General features: G+C 36.0%; 1 protein-coding gene and 1 pseudogene across 3 annotated transcripts in view; one reads left to right on the forward strand and one right to left on the reverse strand.

Moving 5' to 3' along the window:
- The window catches only part of SYT1 (synaptotagmin 1), a 566,577-nt gene that overhangs the window by 344,382 nt on the left and 198,986 nt on the right, over window positions 1-23,209 (reverse strand). The gene's annotated exons all lie outside the window — the stretch shown is intronic.
- LOC104651379 (RNA-binding protein 41 pseudogene) lies at window positions 5,329-6,349 on the forward strand (annotated as a pseudogene).

A 23,209-nucleotide genomic window follows, 5' to 3' on the forward strand; every position in this document is an offset into this window, starting at 1 on the left:
CTTGTTGTTAATTCTCATTAGGTTTTTAACCATGGCTATTGTTAAGTTTTTGTCATAGGTAGACAGTAGCTTTGCTTCTTCTCTAAAAGCGTCTTGCAATCAGTTATAGGCCCAAATTGCTTTTCTTCAATGAAATTTACAGAAAAGACTCTGACAAGTACCACTGAAAATAGGATTCTGATGATTTTGAGATCATATTATTTGATTGGGTAAGAGTAAGAAATCCAGAACTCTAATGAAAAAGCTGGACTCATAAAACTGCTAACCCAACATCAAGCAGGATAAGAATTATTACATGGGACCAAAATAATGAAAGATTATGATTTTATGACTTTTTTGTTTGAAATATGGCTTTTTATTTTATATTTCATTTTCCACATTAAATTTTTTTCTTTTAGCTATCTATAGTTTTTAGGAATATAGGAAGGTGTACTTTTGTGTGCAGAATTGAAACTTCTTTTTTCTACTTACCTGATCTCTCCAGAGTGTGGAAGCTATTTGTGTTTTTATTTCAAAAGCAATATAGTTATTTTCTTACATTCAAGAAGAATCTATTCTCTTTGTAATAGGACACAATTGGAAACATTAGCTATATATTGCCTGAGATGTCCTATTTTCACGTGTGACCAGACTGCTCTAAGGGATTAAAATTTACTTTATGAAGCCAATTAAAACCCCTTGGAAAATCTATCCTGATATCTTGGATACATAATTAACATGGTTGTTTTATAGGTGGGTAAAAACTGACACTTCCTGAGAGGCCCTGAAACTTGAAGATATTTTTGGGAACTTTGAGAAGAGAAGTATTCACCCAAGTTTAGAGGTATTACAGGCACAATTTGAGGGTGACTCTTTGGATTGGTTTCCCAGCCTCAAGAGGCTGTCAAAAGCTTAATCTGAGATTCCTTGTGAAAAGTTCCAGCAAAGTAAAATTGAAAATGAGCTTATACGATTAATCATCATTTTGCTGTACTTATGTAAATTATTAGGCAAAGTATAATAAGCCTAAAATTTATTTTGCAAATAAATTAGTTTTACTGTGATTATTTTTGGTTAAAAGTGGGGAACAGGAGAGAGAAATACTATGATTTAAAAGAAAACCATAATGTATCTGCTATTCGATTCTAGGTCTGTTCATTATTTTTGAGATTTTGTTTACCTATGATTTAGGCTGGATTCTGAAATTGTTTAGTTTCCTCTAATGTCTGGCTGCAACTCTCTCAACTAACATTTTCACTTTTTTTTTCCTGACTTGAAATCACTGAAATTAAATGCGCCTTTTTCTTGAAGCCCTGAAAGCTGAAGCTGGTTGACTTGATAAACTCCAGAGAAATCTCAGTAACAACTTAAAATATGTCAGATTGTCACTGCCTATCCCCACTTCAACTGAAGATGTTTTGAGGCCAAATCTAGAAATCTTTTCAACTGCTGGACTCAGAACTAGCTTATACGCTGCTCCAATTATTAATTTTTGTTTTTCTTTTGTTTCCTTAGAGATGCCTCATATTAAAAACCTGTTTATTTACACCATGTAGTGACCTAACTATGGGAATCCTAAAACACCACTTCCTAAATTGAGACATTTTCTACTTATTCCAATTTATGTTTTTCTTCCCTTTGCTGGTGTCTTATCACAAAATGTCTAACTTAAATTTTCCACTGCTATCAATCCTATTTTAATACACAAAACTTTCTGGAAATAAATTTCAAAGAGGGGGCTGTGGGAAACCAAAACATGCCACCCCAAAGTGTGCCTCTTTGGCATATTTCGATATGACTATTCAGAGGGTCTGCAGACACAAGCATGGCTCTGAAAATCTATCCTTTTGTAAAATAAATTTACATCTATGTATTAATAAAGCAAACAAGGGATGCAGACAGATGCTTTCTCTGAGGTCCTTTTATCTGAATCTAGGAAAGATTAACTCACAGGAAAAGAGGCTAAAGACAGGTTTGACACTTTTAAAGGTCTGACAGAGAAAATACTACCACAGGTTCCCATCTCTTCTTTCTGAGGGCTATTACCTGAGAGGCTTTATCTGCACAATGAAACAACAGTCCTTGTTCACAGTGCATTTCTTCCCTTTACCCTTCCATAACCTGTCACCACAGCCCCCAGGAGCTGCAGGCTCTCTTTCTGTATCATATAAAAACCTTAGGCCCTTTTTTGAGTCCCATATTTTGTGTAGCTCCCTGTGCACATGCATGTCATAAATTTGTATGCTTTTTTTCCTGTGAATCTGTCTAGTGTCAGTTTGGTTTATAGATTCAAATTACCTAACATTCAGAAGGGGGCAAGAAAAATTCCCTTCACCCCTAAACCAACTTCTTGTTATCTAGAAAATTATGATTTACATGAACTCCAGTACTACTAATGGGTCTCTGGTGGGCCTAATTTTTCAGGAATGAGGGAGTATTGGCTTGATGGGTAAAACAGGGAAGTGTGAGAGGTGTTTTGAGAGATCAAAGTAATTGGGGGAAGATAGGAAACAGCAAGAAATCAAATGGAGGCAGGTATATTGGAATGATGTAGTTTTGGTTATTAAGTGTAACTGGAGAAAAACATTTGCTATCCTACACCTTCAGTTTGATTTATTGTATCAAAATTTGAACAGGTTGTACCAACCTAAAAGGAGATATATTCTCCACATCTTAAAAATTTTTATTGGGATAGTTTTACTACAATAAATATAAATTGTGTTTTCAAGTAGAAAAGATAATTTGTTCTATCTTCAAAACATATCGGTGACTAAAAGCAAGCAAGATGTATACTAAATAAGCTCTTATTGAAAAGACAAGTCTCAGGGAAAAGTAGACAGACTTTTAGGCTATTTTCCCATCTCACTAGGGTGTTAGCCCACACAAAACAAGCTACAGAGATTATTCTCACCCTAACATTGTTACATAGTTGTTGGACTAATCACAATGGGAACAATCAATGCCATACAAATGTTTCAATACAGATGTGTTTTTCCTCTGAGTTTTGAGTGAATTAAAGTATAGATAAATGAGCCTGCACAGGGGAGGAGAAACTACATCACTGTATTTTCTTCAAGCAGACCAGGGTTCAATTTGACTTGGAGTTTAGCAAATTAAATGTAAGAGAAAAAGAAACATTGAATGGTTGCCCTCAATTCTGGTATGAGACAAAATGAGGTAGTAGCAGGATACTAAAAATTATTTTTGGGATATGTGAGGGACTGTAACCCCTTGTTATCATCTTAAGACAGCTATCTTGGGCCCTGGATATGGGGTCTCAGCAAATTTGCATCCTTTGCATGTGGGAATGGTTTGAATTTGAACTAATGGAGCTTATCCTATTATTTCAATTTGGGTCCTTGTTTGGGCACAAGCCACTGTTTTTTGCAGTTCACTTCCACAAGCAACTACTGAGTGCCAAGCATGTACCAGGGACCATGCTACACAGGAGCAGTAGAAAGATGAATAAAACATAGCAGAATTTATAGTCTGGTGGGAGAGCAAAACACAGAAATAGATAACTCAGTATAATGTGGCAAATGCTAAGATACTTAGCTCAAATCAACTTGTTTTGAAAATTTTAATTGTTGCCAAGGTACTAGTAAATGAGTTCAAACTGTTCATGCTAGCCTTAGAAACCCTTTTTCTGTTCAGTTAATTCTCATTATCATCCTGTGTGATCTTTCTGATTCAGATCCAAACAGCATTTCTCTTTTATGAGGGTTGTTGTCTCCCACTTCTCACCTTGGATCTTGAAGACTTAGTAACATTTTTCTTTCATTCTTCTTAAAAAATCTCTATCCATCTTTCCTAACCCAGGTTAATTTCTTGGTCTTTTGCAATACCATATTATATTCACTGATTTATTATTAACATGTCTAAAATGGAAATTTTCATTTGTTGAAGCCAATTTTCTTTCTCATAAATCTTCTCCCATCTCAAGAAATGGAAGCTTCTATTTTTCTGCTTAGGCCAAAATTCTGGAATCTCTCTTTCTTGAATGCCATATATCTACTCCATTAGTGAAGTCTGCCTAGTAAACCTTCAGAATATATCCAGATTTTGACCTCTTCTCTCCACTGCCTCACACACACATTCTGACCCAAAGCCACTATGATCTGAATAACCTTCTGACTCTTCTGTTCTTAAAATTTTGTAGTCTCATCATGGCTTACAAATCCTTCTGCAATCTGTGCCTTTCTCTCCTCCAGCAAGTCTTTCAACTTGTTTCATTTGCCTCCCTCCTCAGCCATTCCACTCTGGCCCCGTGGTTTAAACTGCATGAAAGCCTGACTTTGCTCTGCTGACGTTCAGTACTTAAAACAGTGTGTGGCATGTCTGTACTGGTCATCACAACTAGTATCCTTTTGTATGCCTGTTTCCTGTTAACCAGTCTATTGTCAGTTTGTTTTATAGACTCAAATTATTGAAACTTAAGAAGAGGGTAAAGAAGATTCCCTTCACCCCTAAACCAATTCTTTGTTATCTAGAAAATTACTAGTAATAATAACTGGCTTATATAATCCTGATTTTGAGCCAATGCTAGTCTATGTTATATGACATATAGTTCTCATTTTATCCTTACCATAATCATAGGAGAGAGATATGGCTATTATGCAAATTTTACAAATAAAGAATTAAGGCACAGAGAGGCAGTAGGGACTCAATAAAAATAAATATTGATTGTGTTATCTCATTTAACTAATAGTCACTGAGTGTACCCTGAGAGCCAGTTCTCCAACTTGAAAAATCAGAGAAGTATCAATTTATGTATCTCAGGGAGTTTCTATAAGAGGGAGGAAAAAATGAACAGGTGAAAATAGGAAAGTGCTAAACAGAAAGCTCCATGCAAATCATTCAGATACCCTACTTCAATTACTGGGAATCTCTTGTGAAACAAATTATCAAACATGAGCTTCTATTATGGATTGTCACTATCTTACTCCTTTTCATCCAGCTCAGACATCACTTTCTTCAAAAAGTATTCCCTGAACTCCCAGAATGAGTTAATGCCATTCTCTTCTGATATCCCTATGTCTGGTACTTGTTACTCCCATTGGGCTTTGATGCATGTTACTCAGTCTTTCTTTGTGTAGCTTCTCCTCCACCAGACTAGAAACTCTCTGAGGACAGGAACTAGTTGCAGTCATCTCTCAGTTCTAAGATTCAGGCACAAAAGAAGTGCCAAATACATGCTTGTTAAATGAGTGGGTGACCCAGCAACACAAATTGTGACTAACAACTTAAAAAATATATAATATTTGAACATAAATGAGCATTAAAATGCACATCTAGGAAGAGAAAGTTTACTTTGGTTTGCTTAGATAGAATTCAAATAAATGGACAGATAGTGGCCTGTGGAAACATGAAGAGGGTCAACAGCTGTGTGAAGAGTGATGAGCATGTCCTGGAGGAGCTGGAAACAGAAGGGGAGAGACAGCTGAAAAGCCTCCTTCAGCATCAACTTGATACTTCTCTCTCTATTGAAGAATGTATGTCTAAGAAAGAGAGCTTTGCTCCTGGTACTATGTACAAGCCCTTTGGGAAGGAAGCAGCTGGGACTATGACTTTGTCCCAGTTCCAGACACTGCACGAGACGGACCAGGAAACTGCTTCTCTCAGGGAATTAGGGCTTAATGAAACAGAAATCTTGATCTGGAAGAGCCATGTTACAGGTGAAAAGAAAACAAGACTGAGGGCAACTCCTGAAGCAATACAGAACCGTCTTCAAGATATTGAAGAAAGGATCTCGGAGCGTCAGCGCATTCTTTGCCTGCCACAGAGATTTGCAAAGAGCAAACAGCTGACCCGGCGAGAAATGGAAATAGAAAAGTCTTTATTTCAGGGAGCTGATCGTCACTCCTTCCTTAAGGCTCTTTATTACCAAGATGAACCCCAAAAGAAGAACAAAGGTGATCCCATGAACAACCTGGAAAGTTTTTACCAAGAGATGATAATGAAAAAACGTCTTGAAGAGTTTCAACTTATGAGAGGTGAACCCTTTGCTTCCCACTCACTGGTCTCAGCTCCATCAGTGGGTGATAGTGGCACAGCTGAGAACCCATCATTACTCGAGGACAAGGGAAAACACGCAGCACAGGGTAAAGGTCCCAGTCTCCATGTGGCAAAAGTTATTGATTTTTCACCTGAGCAGTGTTGGACTGGGCCTAAGAAGCTGACGCAGCCAATAGAATTTGTCCCAGAAGATGAAATCCAGAGAAATCGTCTGTCAGAGGAAGAGATCCGAAAAATTCCTATGTTTTCTTCATATAATCCAGGGGAACCAAACAAGCCCAAAGGAAACAAGGGAGACAAAAAGACACTACAAGAAATGAAGACTTCAGATACCTACAGCGACAGCAAACGTTAAGCACAGCCCAACTCCTGGTCAGATTAACATAAAACCTCATGCTAGCAGCCTCTTTGGCTCAGTTCCTATTACTTGACAGATCATGTCCAGTTTAAAACAAAAAAAAAATTATAATGTATGCTAAACAAAAGCAAAGTCTGAGGAGACAAAACAAGCATGAGAACAAAATTCAGATATGACACAGGTTTTGGAATTATCAGATGTGGAATTTAAAATAACCACAATTAATATACTAAGTAGGCTGTGAATGAAAGTAGATAACATGCAAGACTGGATGGCTAATGTAAACAGAGAGAAACTCTAAGAAAGACTCAAAAGGAGTTGCGAGAAATCAACAACACCGTAACAAGCAAAGAATGCCTTTGACAGGCTCATCAGTAAGTTGGAAACAGCCAAGGAAGGAATCAGTAAAGACTGAAAAAAAAAAAAGAAACAGAATATCTAAGAACTATGGGACAATTTCAGAGTATAACATACATATTATTGGAATACCAAAAGGAGAAAAAGAAGGAGAAGAAATATTTGAAGTAATAATGGCTGAGAATTTTTCAAAATTAATAGCAAATAACAAACCACAAATCTGGGAAGCTCCAAGAACACCAAGCAGGATAAATACCAAATACTCATAAATACCAAAACTACACCTAAGCATATCATGTTCAAACTACCGAAAAACAAAGAAAAGACTTTAAAAATAGCTAGAGAAAAGAAACACTTTACCTATATAGAAACAAAGAATTACATCAGAAGTTCTCATCAGAACTGTGCAAGCAAGAGAGTAGAGTGAAATATTTGTGTCAAAAACCATCATTCTCAGCAAACTGACACAAGAACAGAATCAAACACTGCATGTTCTCACTCATAGGTGGGTGTCAAACAGTGAGAACACATGGACATAGGGAGGGGAGCATCACACACTGTTTGTTGGGGGGCACCAAGGTAGGGACAGTGGAAATGTGGGGAGGTCGGGGAGGGATAACCTGGGGAGAAATGCCAGATGTAGGTGACGGGGGGATGGAGGCAGCAAACCACGTTGCCATGTGTGTACCTGTGCAACAATCCTGCATGATCTGCACATGTACCCCAGAACCTAAAGTACAATAAAAAAAAAGAAAAAAAAAAAAGAATTCAAATAAATGTCCTATTTAGATTAATTACCATAAGTTAACGAGTTCCATAAGAGACTTGTGATAACTCTCCTTCTGTTTTTTTAATAGCTCTCCCAAAAACCAGACACTGAAGTTTCATTTGAAGTGAAAGTCACGGAATAACCAGGAGCATTACAGATTTTGGAGATGGATTAACTGCTCTGCAAACATAATGCCAGCAACCTAATTCAAAACAAAGACATGCTTTAGAATCATAAAGCCAGAAAAGGCCTGAATTGTGCACTAACACAGCTGTGGAGGTAACTCTGCAGACTTGGTTTCAGTTTTCCATTTGTTTCTGACTGTTATAACTCTGGTTTTTTATACTTCAGTTCAATCCTATATGGCTATTTCAAGCTTGTCAGAATATAAAGTCAAAAGAGTATTACAGTGGTGATTGGAAAGAACATAAGATTAATTTGAAGTAGAAAAAAGGCATTTTATAAATGAATGTGAAATGCCTGGAGGCCTACCAAGAATACCCAGCCATGCACTAGTCTTTCAGCTTAGAAATGCTGCACACAGCATGCCACAGCCTTGGGAGAAAACCCACATCACATGTCATTGGAAGCTGCTCAGCCAGGCACACAGAAAGGCACCTTGCACCAATAATATTTGACAACCCTGGCGGTGATTTTTCTGCTTCAGTGGCCAACTTGTGCAAAGTCAGGGCCAGCCAACATACAAGTAGTTCTGAAGGAACTAGGCTGTTAGAATCATCTTTGCAAGGCAGCGACCATGATGCTTCTTTTAATGATCAATTCATATCCTGTGTAGCCAGGAATGATTCAACCACTAAAATTTTCAGAAAAGGGAATACTAAACTTCTGGGGATGAAGGAAAGTTTCTAACAAAAATGATATTAGTTCAATACTCATTTTAATCTGCAGAAAATATTTTTCATGGCTGTGTTCTGAGATTGGTACTTCATTTCTTGTACCTTTTAATCCAAACTAATAACATTTTATATTTCTAGTGCCTGATAGAGAGTAGATATCTTGACAGGAAAATAGAAAAAATGACAGAGGCTAAAAAATTACTCACAGGCTCTCTCTCACACACATATACATATAGGTAGCTCCCTTGTGCCAGACAACTGCTAGATTTTTCTCATACATTTGATTACATTTATAATAACAATAATGATGATGGTGATGACGGTGGTGGTAAATTGATCACAGATCACTTTATTGATATCTTCTTTTTGTCCTAAGTTATTTTCTAAGTGCTTCACATGAATTACATTATTTAATATTCACAATAACCCTAAAGGTTAGCAAACTGTTTGTAGAATAAAGTAATTTAGTCAATATCAGACTGGCTAGTAACTGGAGGATCTGGAATTCAAGCCTGGTGATCATATAATGGGACCCTCAATTTTCTCCATAATTAATTCAATCTTAGAATTCATCTTGTCCACTAATTTTTACAAAGATTTCTCTGAGTTGTTCCAAAATGCTTCTTGAAATGTCTCTGAGGATTTGGGGAGAGTACTCAAAAGTCCCTTCTCAGGCTAGAATTTACATATTTGACATTTGCTTAAAATTTCAACTGAATAAAGGGCTGTAGGATTCAAAACAGACCTGGAGAAATGAAGCTGAGAGTCCCAAGTGTCATGGTCCTACTCCTGGTTACTGGCAGTTCTCTGATTAGGACCCAACTCCCCGGACTTAGGTCATGTCTTTCTATGCCACTGTGAGCCCAAAGAAAGGAACACATCACTGACAGAACAAGGTCATAACATTTCAGTGGCCTCCATTGTGAGCACTGGAGGAGGCCTCTGCCCTGGGATGTGGTTAGCTGCATTTTCTGCCACATATAAACTTCCCAGATGACTTAAAAACCAGAAGACGTGAAGATTTTCAAGTATAATAGTCATTTTTGTATAGGTTGAGCATCACTAACACAAAATCCCCAAATCTGAAATGCTCCAAAACTTGAAGCTTTTTGAGCAGAGAAGTGATGCCACAAGTGGAAAATTCTACCCTGACACATTAAGTTTTTGCATTAATGGTATATCATATTTCTTACTGCTAATACTTATGTGTAAGTAACTGTAAGAAAATGATTGCTTATCATTAGCATATAAATTCAGAGTCAGGAATGATGGTGATTCCAAACAACTACAGGTTGTCCACATAGGTGGCTGAGACAGTGACATCTCCCCTTTCTGATGGTTCAATGTACACAAACTTTGCTTCATGTAAACATTTTTAAAAACATTGTATAAATTACCTTCAGGTCATGTGTATAAGTATTATATGAAATATAAATGAATCTTATGTTTAGACTTGGGTTCTAAACCCAAGATAATCTCATTGTATATCAAATATTCCAAAGTTTGAAAAAATTCAAAATTCAAAACACTTCTGGTCCCAAGCATTTAGGCTAAAAGATATTCAACCTGTATTATTTTCTTTATATATCTGGGTAGCTAATTTATCTATATTAAAAAAAATTAAACTATAAGCTTAAGGTTGAGCAATTTTAATCTTACTTGTATTATATACTCAATATATTATACTGGCATCAAAGTTGTAGACTGGCCAATTGTGTAGGCCTTCCTCCAAACCTTAGCAAACATCTACTAGTATTCATAAAGACAATGTAGTGTAGAATTATGCTTCTCAAATATGTTTAAGCTGTCATATCCTTTGCAAGTCCAGTGTGAATATCACTATAAGTGAAAGAGTGCAGCAGCCAGATACGGACTTTAATCTGGACCTCAGATTTAGGCAAAACACTGAGCCTCTTAGAGTCTTGGTCTCCTTACATAGAATGCTGGAGTCACCGCTGTGTGATTATTTGGAGGGTGTCAGGTAAATTATGTAAGGTAGCTGGAGACTAGTGTACGTTCAACTAATTCTAACTATTAAATTACCATTTACCCTCATTATATCTTTATGCTAATTATGTTTTTATTCTTGAAATTTTAATAATATCTAGATGAATGAATAAACTATGTGTCCTTCAACATTAATAGAGCATTTATTCTAGGTACAGTGACAGTTGTTTTATATAGGTGATAGTACATTGCCTCAGAATACTGTGAAGTAGATTCCTTTATTATCTCCACATTATTAATGAAAAAATCAAATCATTAAAAGGAGAAATGAGTCTTTTAAAAGTTTACATCTGGTAAATAGTTACATCTGAATTGTTCCACAAGTGATCCCAAAGCACACCAGCAGCTACTCTATATGTATGCACTTCTGCGACATTGGACACCCTCAGCCTGCCTCTCTCCTTGACAAACGGCAGTCTTTATTCTTGTTAGGATATATGCTCATTTGTGAATCTTCCATTGTAGTTTTGATTTTATGAAATATAAAAATGTTACAAAGAATGTCCATTTTCATGATCATAAAGATGTTCGAGCTGACGTCTTTGCATCTGTGTTCTCTCTCTCCAAGAATCGAATATTAGACATCAGCTAAAGCTTCTATCCTTTTATCCTCCCTTCCTTCTCAAATGCAATCATTTTGCTGAAGTTGGTATATATTACATATCTGCATAATTTTATATTTCATAAAGTATGGATATCTATATAAATGATATATGTAATGCTATTTTCTAGATTTAAAGTTTGTATATAAATGCTTTTTTACATTTAATATATGTTCTACAACTTTAAATACTTTAATACTCTTATTTTTTTAGCAATTTCCTTTTTAAAAATCGTATGGCTAGCATAATTTTTTTCAGCCAATACTATTGATCTATTTTCCTTCTGAAAAATAATTATGTTGTTGCTATGTTTCGCTTCTACAAAGGGAGCTGGCCTGAGCATCCTGGACCGTAATTCCTATGGAAAATGTGTGAGAGCTACTCTAGGGAATTCATCTACTAAAGCTGCTGAGTCATAGCTCATGAGCCTGTTCAAATTCACCAGGTGTTTTGAAGATACTCTCCTTTGCAGTGGTACCAATTTATACTTCAGTCAGTAATGTATGTAAGTCTTACCTTTTCACATCTTTATTAGTATCTTGGCTTTAAAAAATTAATTAATTTTGATTAACCTCCTTTATTAATATTTCAGAAGTTGCTAGTGAGCTTTAACATATTTTGATATATTTGTTGACATTCTAATTTTCCTCAGTGAAATAGCTGATGTTCTCTTTTATTTATTTTTTCTTCTGGATTATTTGTTTTCTAAATATATTTTCTTAGTCTTGACTTGTCCTTTCATATTTTTTAGCTTCTTTTACATATACATATATTTTTTTCTTTTAATCCTCTTGGAGTTATCTTTAACAATCATATTGCTTATTTCTTTTATTGCTTATTTTATTTTTGTTTTTTTTTCATTAAAAAATTCTTCCTTTTCCTGGAAGCTGCTCAAAGCCTGAAGAGCTTTTTTGTTCACCTGGCAAGGACCACTCTCACAGGCGGGTTTTGCTCACTTTACCCTTTAGGCCAGACATTTTCAGAACTAACACATGCATTGTGGCCTTTCCCTAGACCTCCCCTAACTGGTCCCTGCTCTTCCTAGGCTCATGAAGTAAAAATTCTTGCCTAGCTCTTTCTTTCAAGACTTCAGCAGTGCAGGAGGCCTCAGCAGCTGCTTGGCTCAGATACAGCAGCAGCAAGTGTTCAGGGATATATTCAAGCCATCTTCTTCCCATAATTCTCTGATAGCTATTTCCTATTACTGCTGAACTTATTTTGTCTGTCATACTTATTATAAGGTATATGTTTATGTATATATTATTTCTTACTAATGTATTGTCTGACTTCTGCTCTGTTGTACCGTTTTCTTGAGGATAGGGATCATGTCTGTTCAGAGCAAACATCCTTGTGCTTAGGGTACTTCCGGAGATACACAAAAATTTATGTTAAATGAACTAATAAATGAATGATTAGATTTCCTTATTCCACCTGGAAAGTTGCTAGCCTGTGATGCTTATTGAAGCTACTTCTTGCAGACTGTTGAGTGGGAGATGGGTCTATAAGCCTTTGTGGAAACATGCAGAATAAAAGACAAAAGACACCTACACACAAAAATTTTTGGAAATAAAATAAATAAATAAATAAACAAATAAATAAATAAATAAAGGACAAAGTCTGAAAAAGTCTACATAACTTCCTTTCTAAGATAGCATTTACAAAAGGGTCAAAATTCCTTCCAAAATCTCTGTTGAATCCACACAAGCCTTTCAATAGAGGTGTATTTGAGGTCTAGCTTACTACACTATTAATCTTGGCCATGATAGTTTCAGTAGGAAAAAGTTTTATGTCAATATATGTACTACTTCTATTGCATAGAAAATTATTTTCTACAAAATAAAAATAGTACATACAGTGAACTACTTCTATTTTTCTATCTGAGATGCAGGAAAACCAAGATTGTAATGTCACATGATCAGTCAGCTATCATGCATGAAAGTAAGAGCCATATAGTGACAAACGCTCCTTTACAGTGAAATGAATTCAATGGTAAAGCAGTCCTCTGTGGTCTTAGAAGCTCCTGGGGAAAGAAGAGCAGAAATACCTGAACTGACAGAGAATATACTCCCTCAGAGGAACAAATTGTTAATTTTAAATTTGATAGGAAGAAAAAACTGTGGAATACAGAGAGAAATGAGGACAAATGACTAGATACAGAATAGGCCTCAAGTGTCACTTGTAGAAAAAGAGAGTTTGGGCCTGGCACTGTGGCTTACACCTGTAATACCAGGACTTTGAGAGGCCAAGGTGGGTGGATTGCCTGAGGTCAACAGTTTGAGACCAGCCTGGCCAATATGATGAAACCCGTCTCTAATAAAAATACAAAAATTAGTGGGGCATGGTGGCAGGTACCTGTAATCCCAGCTATTCAGGAGACTGAGGCAGGAGAATCACTTGAACCCAGGAGACAGAGGTAGCAGTGAGCTGAGATCATGCCACTGCACTCCAGCCTGGGCAACAGAGTGAGATTCTGTCTCAAAAAAAGAAAAGAAAAGAAAAGAAAACGTGAATTTGAATTTGTGTGACATAACAGTATCCCAGATTCTATTGTGGAGGTAAAAATGTAGTAATTTCCTTTTTCCTCTTTTTTGTAAATTTTATATATGATCTCTAAAACGTTCATAAGTACATGGCCGATTCTGGAAGGGGAGATGAAAGACAAGAGCTGAGGAGTAAGCAGCAGGTTATGTGTGCAAGTTGCACACACATGTACACATGCATATGTACATGCACACAATTGTTTGACATAACATATAGCGCTTCCTAAATGTCTGTCTTTTTAAAATCTTTTCAGTTCCAAACTTTTATCAGTTCCTTTACAGACTCATTCCTACTACCCTCAGCCTCCGCACTGACCTAACATATATCTCTATACCATCTGAAGAGTTTTACAGCATGACCTAAATCCTTGTCCAGTCACAATAGTATCCTCTTTAATCTGCTTTTGTCATTAACCCATGACTTGGCTGTAAACACTGTCCAATCTCATGTCCATTACCTGGATTCTTAAATTCCTTACCCCATCTGTCATCTTAAACTGTTTTGACAAAGTCTTCAAAGTGGAAGGTACTAACCTAATTAGTCTAACAGCATCCTTGTGGCTGCTAGGCAGCTTCTTCGGAGCTATTACATCCAAGTAGACACCTTGTGGACTTGGTAAACTCCGAATGCCTTTAAGATAACAGAGTCTAAATATTGCCCGGTATAATTGCTGCTAATTTATGTGGGAGCCAGTACATCTTTCCATTCAATTTTTGCTTGCGACATTTAGCCTATAAAACCTAAATATTCAATCCCACCACCTTTTTGTGATGTTTTTTGTCTGAAAGATTGAAGAAAATGTATTTATATGTATATCCACCACAATCCATTGTGATTCCTTTCAGATTAAGATTTAGGCAGTATAATTTTAGTGTAGTGAATGGCTTCTCTTCTATCTTATAACAGAACTTTCTCTAACTCTCCTTTGACCTAACGGTTAATTAATAATTATTAAGTCTGTTTTGCCTTGGTGCCAGATTATTTAGATAAAATATGAAATGCTTAATCATATTGAGGTTCATGGTTATCAAATATCCAGATGTCCCAAATATGCAGCTGTCTAATGTAAAAAGAAATAAGTAATTTGCATAAATTTTTCTTTCTTGTCCAAATACATAGGTGTTATATCATTGGGTAAATGTCTATATACTAAATCCACAGGCTGTTTTCCTATAGGACCAATAAGTTAATATTAAATATAAAATAAGGATTAGTCAAATACTTAATCTCATTGAAAGAGCAGAACGTTTGCTATTGAAGAAGTAAAGGCTTTACTTTGGTAACAATGACTCATAGATGAAGAATAGAAAATCTTGTATTTTGAATTTAAGATTCTCTTTATCCATAACAATCAGCAGCTATCTGAAAGTATTAAACTTATGTTTAAGGCATTCTCCTTGAGTCAGCAAAAAGGACAGATGGCCTGTTTTTCATGTTTATGGATCTATTCAATGTTAACAACAGCAGCTACAACTTTAAGACCTAAAATCTGTTTTATTACTTCAGTGTATTATATTTTGGTCAATGTCAACTGCAAATGGTTCTTTGAAATTATTGTGGCCTTTCAAAAGAATAAAATTATTTATTTATATGTTTATAACATAACATGCATATTTATAACATAACATTTATGTTTCAAAGTTTCTGTGGTTGATACAGAAAATTGCTATAATACAAGAAAAAACAAAGGAATTCAAATATCTGAAAATGTCATTTCTACTATCATACTCTGATACATTAATTGTATTTGACATATCTATGTATAAAATATCTAGGCAACTAATTGAAATAACTATATATCTTAATTTAAATGAGATGATAATCTGTGTTAGTGGCGGTTTAAATTTAGCTCGGTAAAATTTCCTATTTTACATTCTAAAAAATAATCTCACAAATACATGTCAATCCTCTTAAAAAGTTTCAAGGCTTTTACAGCTTCAATTCAGAGGCTTTTGATGTAGCTAATGCTTCATATAGTATAGGAATCGTTTAAATCACTCTGTGTATTTTAATATGGATTATACATCAAAGTAAAATTATTACTGTATTAATCTCTGTGTAGGGAGAGGTGAAAATCAGTTGAAATTTTTTTCTCATGTTCTTGCCAGCTTGTGACAATAGTTTCTATATTAGACTTTTATTTTACCATGATTGCAAGTTAAATATATTCTATTCATTCTTTAGTTATAGGGTATTCCTAACATCAGAAGAGCTAAAAATACTGGAGATTCAGGGTTGTAGCCTAAATTAGTCCCCTGTCAGAACAGAATTTTTAGGTGGATTTCATGCATCCTTTTAAATTCATGTGCCTTTTAAATTCTTCCTCTTAATATAGCTGAATATATCATCTACCATTGAGTACAATGGACTCTCCATATAAATTAATGTAAAAATATTTCAGAAAATGTATCATAAAAAATGTGAATAGTACTTTTTAATGATTTAAAATTTAAATGCAAAAATTTATCAAACCAGAAAAAGAAGTGTACAATTTTTTAATAGGGCATAGTATTTCTAATAGGACCAGCAAGATAGTCATGATAACATACTGAACAGCCCAATGCTTATTTCCATATCACATTATTTTTAATCAGCTTTTCATAGTTCCTTTCAGCTACCAATTTGTAGGAAACTGCAACAACACATTGAAAAGTAGAAAATATGTAACGCTCTTGTAAAAGTTTATATCTTGAATTAATTCTCATTTATTTCTTGGAAATACTGTGCAGTTGACCCTTCAATACATTGCTTAATATCATTTTATTTTTAAAGAGGAATATTCATATATTGCCTCAATTCTTTTCCCATTAGTTGTCCAAGAACATGATAATTGACCCAAAGAACTACCTAATTTTCCTCACTATTTGGACTTGTCAGAATGGTCCAGAGAGCCATTTCATCAAGAGACAATGGGAAGGAAATGGGCAAGCAACTGGAACCTGGAAAGTATACCTGCCCTTGGTCCTATCCAGTATTAAATGGTAGATCTCTGTGTGGTTACTGGGTGTGTTGAATCCAATAGTGTGAATACACTATAGTCATGGAAAAAGCAGCAGTATGTTTAATATCAGAATTAGGTGGATGGCAGTGCTTTGTATTTGGGCAAAGTAGCCCATTTCTGGAAGGAACATAGTAATGTTGTGGGAATAAATAGCTTCTTATTCTCTACAGGTGGGGCTGACAGAAACCAAGTGGAAATAAGGCTTTATCCAAGAGAGCTCAGGCTCAGCAGCAGAACAAAGCAGAAACTTAATGGTGGTTAATGCAGCAGCTGGGACAAGGGAATAAAGGCAGAGCTAGAACTGACTAAGTTATTCTTCAAGACATTCCAAACCTTGTGCATGTTGAGCTATGGTGTGCAATAAAAACACCTGAACTTTGTCAAGATTGGCTCAGTAATTGATAAAGTACATCCAGCAAGTGAAAAATCCAGAGAAGAGTTGGAGTTAGGGGTAGGAAGGAAGTCAGGCTAAAAACCAGCACTGTAAATACTAGTGAAATCTAGGCATGGAAGTCTGCAATGACAAGCCCACTAATAAACCATGTATATTTATTTAGATTAATAAATCATCCCAATTCATTTTAAACATTAGTTTACAAAATTATTTCAGATCTCTTAAAGTGGTCGTTTCCATATTCTAATATATTTGTTAAACAATATTAATTTATAGACAATCCTGTCTGTAAATTAGAGTATATTGTGTCATAAAGAGTGTGAGCTGTATGATACAATTATTACACACACACACACATACACATATATGGTTTTTGTTTTTTTTTTTTTGAGACGGAGTCTTGCTCTGTCACCAGGCTGGAGTGGTGCAGTGGCTCAATCTCGGCTCACTGCAACCTCTGCCTCCCAGCTTCAAGCAATTCTCCTGCCTCAGCCTCGTAAGTAGATGGCACTACAGGCTCACGCCACCTGGCCCAGCTAAATTTTGTATTTTTAGTAGACATGGGGTTTCACCATGTTGGCCAGGCTGGTCTCTCACTTGACCTTGTGGTATGCCAGCCTCTGCCTCCCAAAGTGCTGGGATTACAGTAGTGAGCTACTCTGCCCGACTTTTACACTTTATAGTCTTATAAATATGCTCACACTGAATGTTTTACATTTATAATAACTACTCTGAAAGGCAAAAACAAAGGGCCGGGGTGATAACTGCATTTCACCTGACCTGGTTAATTTTGAAAATTCTGAAACTTTTTATATATTCACCTCCAAATAAAATAGTAACAATATATAAAATGGTATGATATTTCTTTTCAGAAAATTTTAGTAACATTCTCTCTATTTTTAAATATGATGGAGCTCAGGACACACTACCGCAAAATATTGTTATCTTGGCATTTGAGGAAACAACAGAAGCAAGAAGGTCACTGTCACCTTCCCCTGATCTTTCTCCCCTGAAGCAGGTCATAAAACCCTCATTCTAGAGGTGCCTCCCTATTTCCAGAGGAAAGAAACATCCTTATCTCTGAAGACACAGGGATACAGAGGAGAATCTGAACAAATAGGCCCCGATAAACTCCCCCCAGCTTATTACCATTAGATCACATCGTACTTCTACAACTATCCATGTCTCCATCAAACTCAGCATAAAGGTCATAGGTTTTCTTGTTCCTTTGCTGTTTACTTCTGAAGGTTCCTGTGTTATGTAATGTAATATTGTAACATGTCATAAAATTTTTATTTAAAAAATGTATGCTTTTCTCTTGTTAATATGACTTTTGTTATAAAGGTCTCAGCCATGAACCTAGCTATGGGTGAGAAAAGAAATCTTTTCTCTCCTACAAGGTTGATATAATTTGTGATTTATAACCATCTAATACACATTTACCTCTAATTTGCATGGTTTTCTCTCTTGGGGTTTTCTAAAAAATGTGTATATGACTATGGAGATAGAAATCCTGAGAGGGCAAAATGATGGCTGGGATCATTTAAATTCTATCTGGTTCTATAAGGCTTGAGATTTTTCTGAAGAGAAGAGCATCTGCTAAATGTGATAAATAGTTGTGTCACAGGCTGCAGAGAGGTAGGTGACCTTGCAGACCAAATAGCCAATATTCTTATTTTACAAATAAGGAAACCAAAACTTGGGGATTAAGGTCACACAACTGATAGTCTAAATGGTAGATCTAGAATATAAATGTTAAAGCATCAGATGTACTTCACCACAGTGAAAAGGACTATTCTCTGTTTCATCTGAAAGCCCAATCAAAGCTGGTTCTGTTTACTTACATTAAGTAAGTGTTCTTTGGCAACTATGCATCAAGCTTTAGAGACAGACACTTGCTGGGAAGAAAATGATAAATGTCTGCTAGGGCAAGGCCAAAAAGTCTATTTGAATTAGCACTAAAAAGAAGAAGTTCTATTTGGTATAAGGGGAAAACCTCAAAAGAGATGCAATGAAGAGAAAGAGTGGGTCCACAGACCAAAAAAGAGAAATTCACTATGAAATTCAAAAGCCTTGAAGACTTTGGCTAAGAAGCAAGAAATTGAATGAAGTGATGGAGGAACTCCTGGTATCTCTTTTGCATCAGTATGTAAAATTAAAAAGAATAGAAATATAGGCTGTGCGCGGTGGCTAATGCTTCTAATCCCAGCACTTTGGGAGGCCGAGGCAGGCAGATCACCTGAGGTAGGGAGTTTGAGACCAGCCTGACCAACATGGAGAAACCCCATCTCTATTAAAAATGTAAAATTGCCAGGTGTGGTGGCCCATGCCTATAATCCCAGCTACTTGGGAGGCTGAGGCAGGAGAATCACTTGAACCCGGAAGGCAGAAGTTGTAGTGAGCCGAGATTGCACCAGTGAACTCCAGCCTGGGCAACAACAGCAAAACTCTGCCTCAAAAAAAAAAAAAAAAAAAAAAGAAAGAAAAAAAAAGAAAAAAGAAAAAAGAACAAAAATTAGTTAAGATTTGTATTTTTGCAAATATAGAGCTTGTTCTTCTAATTCCTGGTCTGGAAGAGTGATACAATATGTGTGTGGTACATCTAATTTGAGATCCAGGATATTTCTGATGATATTTTTTGTTTGGGGACTTCAGAAGTACACAGTGTTTTTGGTCATATTCCCAATGCATGGAAAATAGGACATAAAAAGCAATATCCAGCCAATCCCATTATTGAGAAGAGGTACAGAGGTTACCTTATCCCTAAGTGTCTCAGCTCTGCCAAATCCAATGAGGGCAGACAGGGACAATCGAATCTGGAATCACATTCTGAATCAGGCTTGAGTGAAGCCCAAGAGCATCAGCTGATGATCAGAGAAAGTTTAGTCTATCAGGCAAACTGTGGCCTGTGTCAAGAAGCATGACAACAGCAGAGCCCAAGACTAGGGAAAAGTCAACAATGGGAGTCTAAGAGGCTGACTTGGGATGTCGCAGTTCATGAGTAAGCAAAACTCAAAAATGAAGGATGATTCATATTCTGACATTTTATTCAGAACATTTTATCAGCAGGTGAAATTATATCAGCAACTGGGCTAGAAATAAGGGAGTTACTAACAGGAGAAAGGTACTAATAATAAGGGAGTTACTAACAGGAGAAAGGTAGAGTTCCAGGATTCCAGAGACGCAGTTGTGGGAAGCTACACAGAGATTTAGGCACAAAGATGGAGGCAGAACCTGAACACAAATGCTGCATGTGTCACTTGGACCTGGAGCCTTTTAAACCTTTCATTTACAACTGAGGGCCAGTACTGAATCCACATGTTGGAGCCACGTGGACCACAGCTGTGTGGAGACGAAGGCTGCAGAAGTGAGGCAGCATACAGTGTGTTAGAATGTTAAATGGAGGGCGATTTTCAAAACGAAAGATGAGGTTAACAAATTGGAGTATTAAAGTCCTGTATATGGTGTTATTTTACAGATTAATTACTAGTAAATCCACAGGATCTGATTCAGGTTCACGAAATAAAAACACTCCAGAGTCTTGGTCTGTTTTGCAAAATGCAAAATATGTGAAACTCTAACATACTTATGGAATGTGAACACATTATTATTTATAGACGGAAGCTAATGACTGGAATGAAAGCAGAACAATTTAGTTAAATAAGCAAATGATCAAAATTGACAACACAAGTGTAAATAAGGCCTGGATTAATTAAGTTGCTCATTATTTTTTCTTGCAGCAGACATTATTTTGTGTTTGGTCTATAAGTAAGCTATATATGAAGATGGATAGGTCCCTGTGCTGAGAGGCAGAGATAAAGAGAGAGACAGAAAAAGAGAGACAGGCAGACAGAGGTGAGCGGACACATACAGCTGAAGGTCATGTTTTGATTAATGTAGAAGAATTAATTCTGGCTAACAACAAATACTGAAAGGGTAAGCAAAAATTTGCTTTTCTCCTCCTTCCCTCTGCTCCAGTCCACTGGATTCTCTGTTCCTGGAGAGATCCACCATTCTCCTGCCTCAGGGATTTTTACTTGCTGTCCTTCTAGCCAGGAAGGCTTTGGTGGCTTGAACCACCTGCTCACTTCCTTTGAGTCCCTGTTGAAATGCTTCGTTATTGGAGAGGTCATCCCTCTGATGTATGGAGTAGGGATCCCTCACTTCTCACAACATTTTGAATTCTCCTAACTTCGCCTTATTTTCTCCAAAGCATTTATCACCATATGGCATACTACTTGTAAAAATGCCTTTATTTGCTATCTCTTCCCACTAAGATGGTTTGATGGAGCAAATGAAAATAGGGCACCCAGTTAAATGTGAACTTTAGACAAACAATAAAAAACTTTTTAGTTAGTTATGTCCAATCTGGGCATGGTGGCATGTGCCCATAGTCCCAACTTCTAGGATGGCTGAGATGGGACGATGGCCTGAGTCTAGGTGTTCAAGGCTGCAGTGAGCTATGATCACACCACTACACCTCAGCATGGCTGCAGAGTGAGATGTCCTGTCTTAAGAAAAATGATAATCATGTTCTAACTATTGCATCAGACATATGAAAAATATTATTACGTCTCCTTGTCATTACTTATACTGAAAACTTATTGTTTATTTAAGTGTCCCAAATATTGCATGGAATATACTTGTACTAAAAATTTGTTATTTATCTAGAATTCATCCCTTTTCCCTTCCTTCCCCTTACTCCTTCACCTAGAATTTAAGCTACTTGAGGTTAAGCTAGTTGAGGAAGAAAGTTGGAACATTGTATTCATTGGTGTGCTCCCAATACCTTGACTAGTGCCTGTTATAAAGCAGGCTCTCAACAGATCTTAATTGAATGAATTAATCGTTCTGTTTCTCTGGAATATTCATCCCATTCTTAATTCTCATCTGGCTGAAATCTCTTAGTATAATGATTAAGTAGTTATTTATCTCTTGGTGTCATGGAAAACATTTTGTTTTCTCTGTAGGTTCTAGTATATAGTTTGAAATTTGCTGGATACAGTAAGTTTGTAACATTCAGCTATGGTAAGCAAAAAATCAAAAATATTTTTGCATACCATTTATGCATTCTTAGAGACTATAAGAAACTCAAATATTAAACAGTTTTCAGGTTGAATATGTATATAAATTTAAATAACATATATAAAATATGTTAATCTTATGTACATACTTATGCTTATGTGTCATATCATTTTCAAAAATTTCAAACTTTATTATATTTACATTTTTGCCTTTGAAGTTTATGATATTCATATTAAATGAACAGGATGTCATTTAATACCCCTCCTTATCACTGGACATGGTTTTATCATTCTATTTCATTAATCTCCCTGTATAAACAAGCTATGAGAGAGAGATTACACAATATCCATGATTACCCTGTTTTAGGTGCTGTTGCTCTTTATTACCCCCATCTTTAATTGGTAATTAAATTTAGTTTATCATTTTTTATTGTTTAGAGAAGATAATCCTTTTATTTTTAAAGACAAAATAAGAAATTCTATAGATAATAATGAAATAATGGCAGCTGTGTATATATATGCCTATATATAGAACTGTAAACTGCAAAACATTAATATGTCATTTTATCATTTGATGTTTTAATTAAATCATTGCCTTTTGAATACAGAAGGGCAGAAATCCAGTGTTTTAAATGAGCATCTAGCTGAGTAAGTGTTTTGTATTGAATTGTACCTCTCAAAAAGATATGTTGTCCTAATCCCCAGTATCTATGAATATGACTTTATGTGGAAATAGGATCTTTGCAGATGTAATTAAGGTGAAGTCATTCCTGAGTACAGTAGGCCTTAAATCCAACACAAGTGATGTTCTTAAATGAAGAGGAGAAGAGACACAGACACAGAGGGAAGACAGCCATGTGAAGACAGAGAGAATAATTAGAGTTACGTTTCCACAAGGCATCCACAAGGCAAGAAGTGCCCGAGGCTACCAGAAGCTGAACAATCAAGGAAGGAGCCTTCCCCAGAGGCTTTCAGAGGAAGCACTGCCTGACTGACATGTTGAGTTTGGATTTTTAGCCTTCAGAACTGTGAGAGAATGCATTTCTTTTGTTGAGTCTATGCAAATTGGTGGTGTCTTATGTTAGTCTTACCAAACAAATAAAATAGGCATTTAACCACATTTTTGCTTTGGGATCCAGTTTTCTGATCTATAATAATGTTTATTTTCCACGAAAGTATTAATCATTACTTCTTCCCTTGAACTTTTTCAGCACAGATTTATTATCTGCATTCCCCCACTCTCTTAGACTGTGTGCTTTTTAAGGAGAAGATCCATATAATTTATTATTGTAACTTCAGAACTCA

Source organism: Saimiri boliviensis, chromosome 7, assembly GCF_048565385.1.
Source record: "Saimiri boliviensis isolate mSaiBol1 chromosome 7, mSaiBol1.pri, whole genome shotgun sequence".
Lineage (NCBI taxonomy): Eukaryota > Metazoa > Chordata > Mammalia > Primates > Cebidae > Saimiri > Saimiri boliviensis.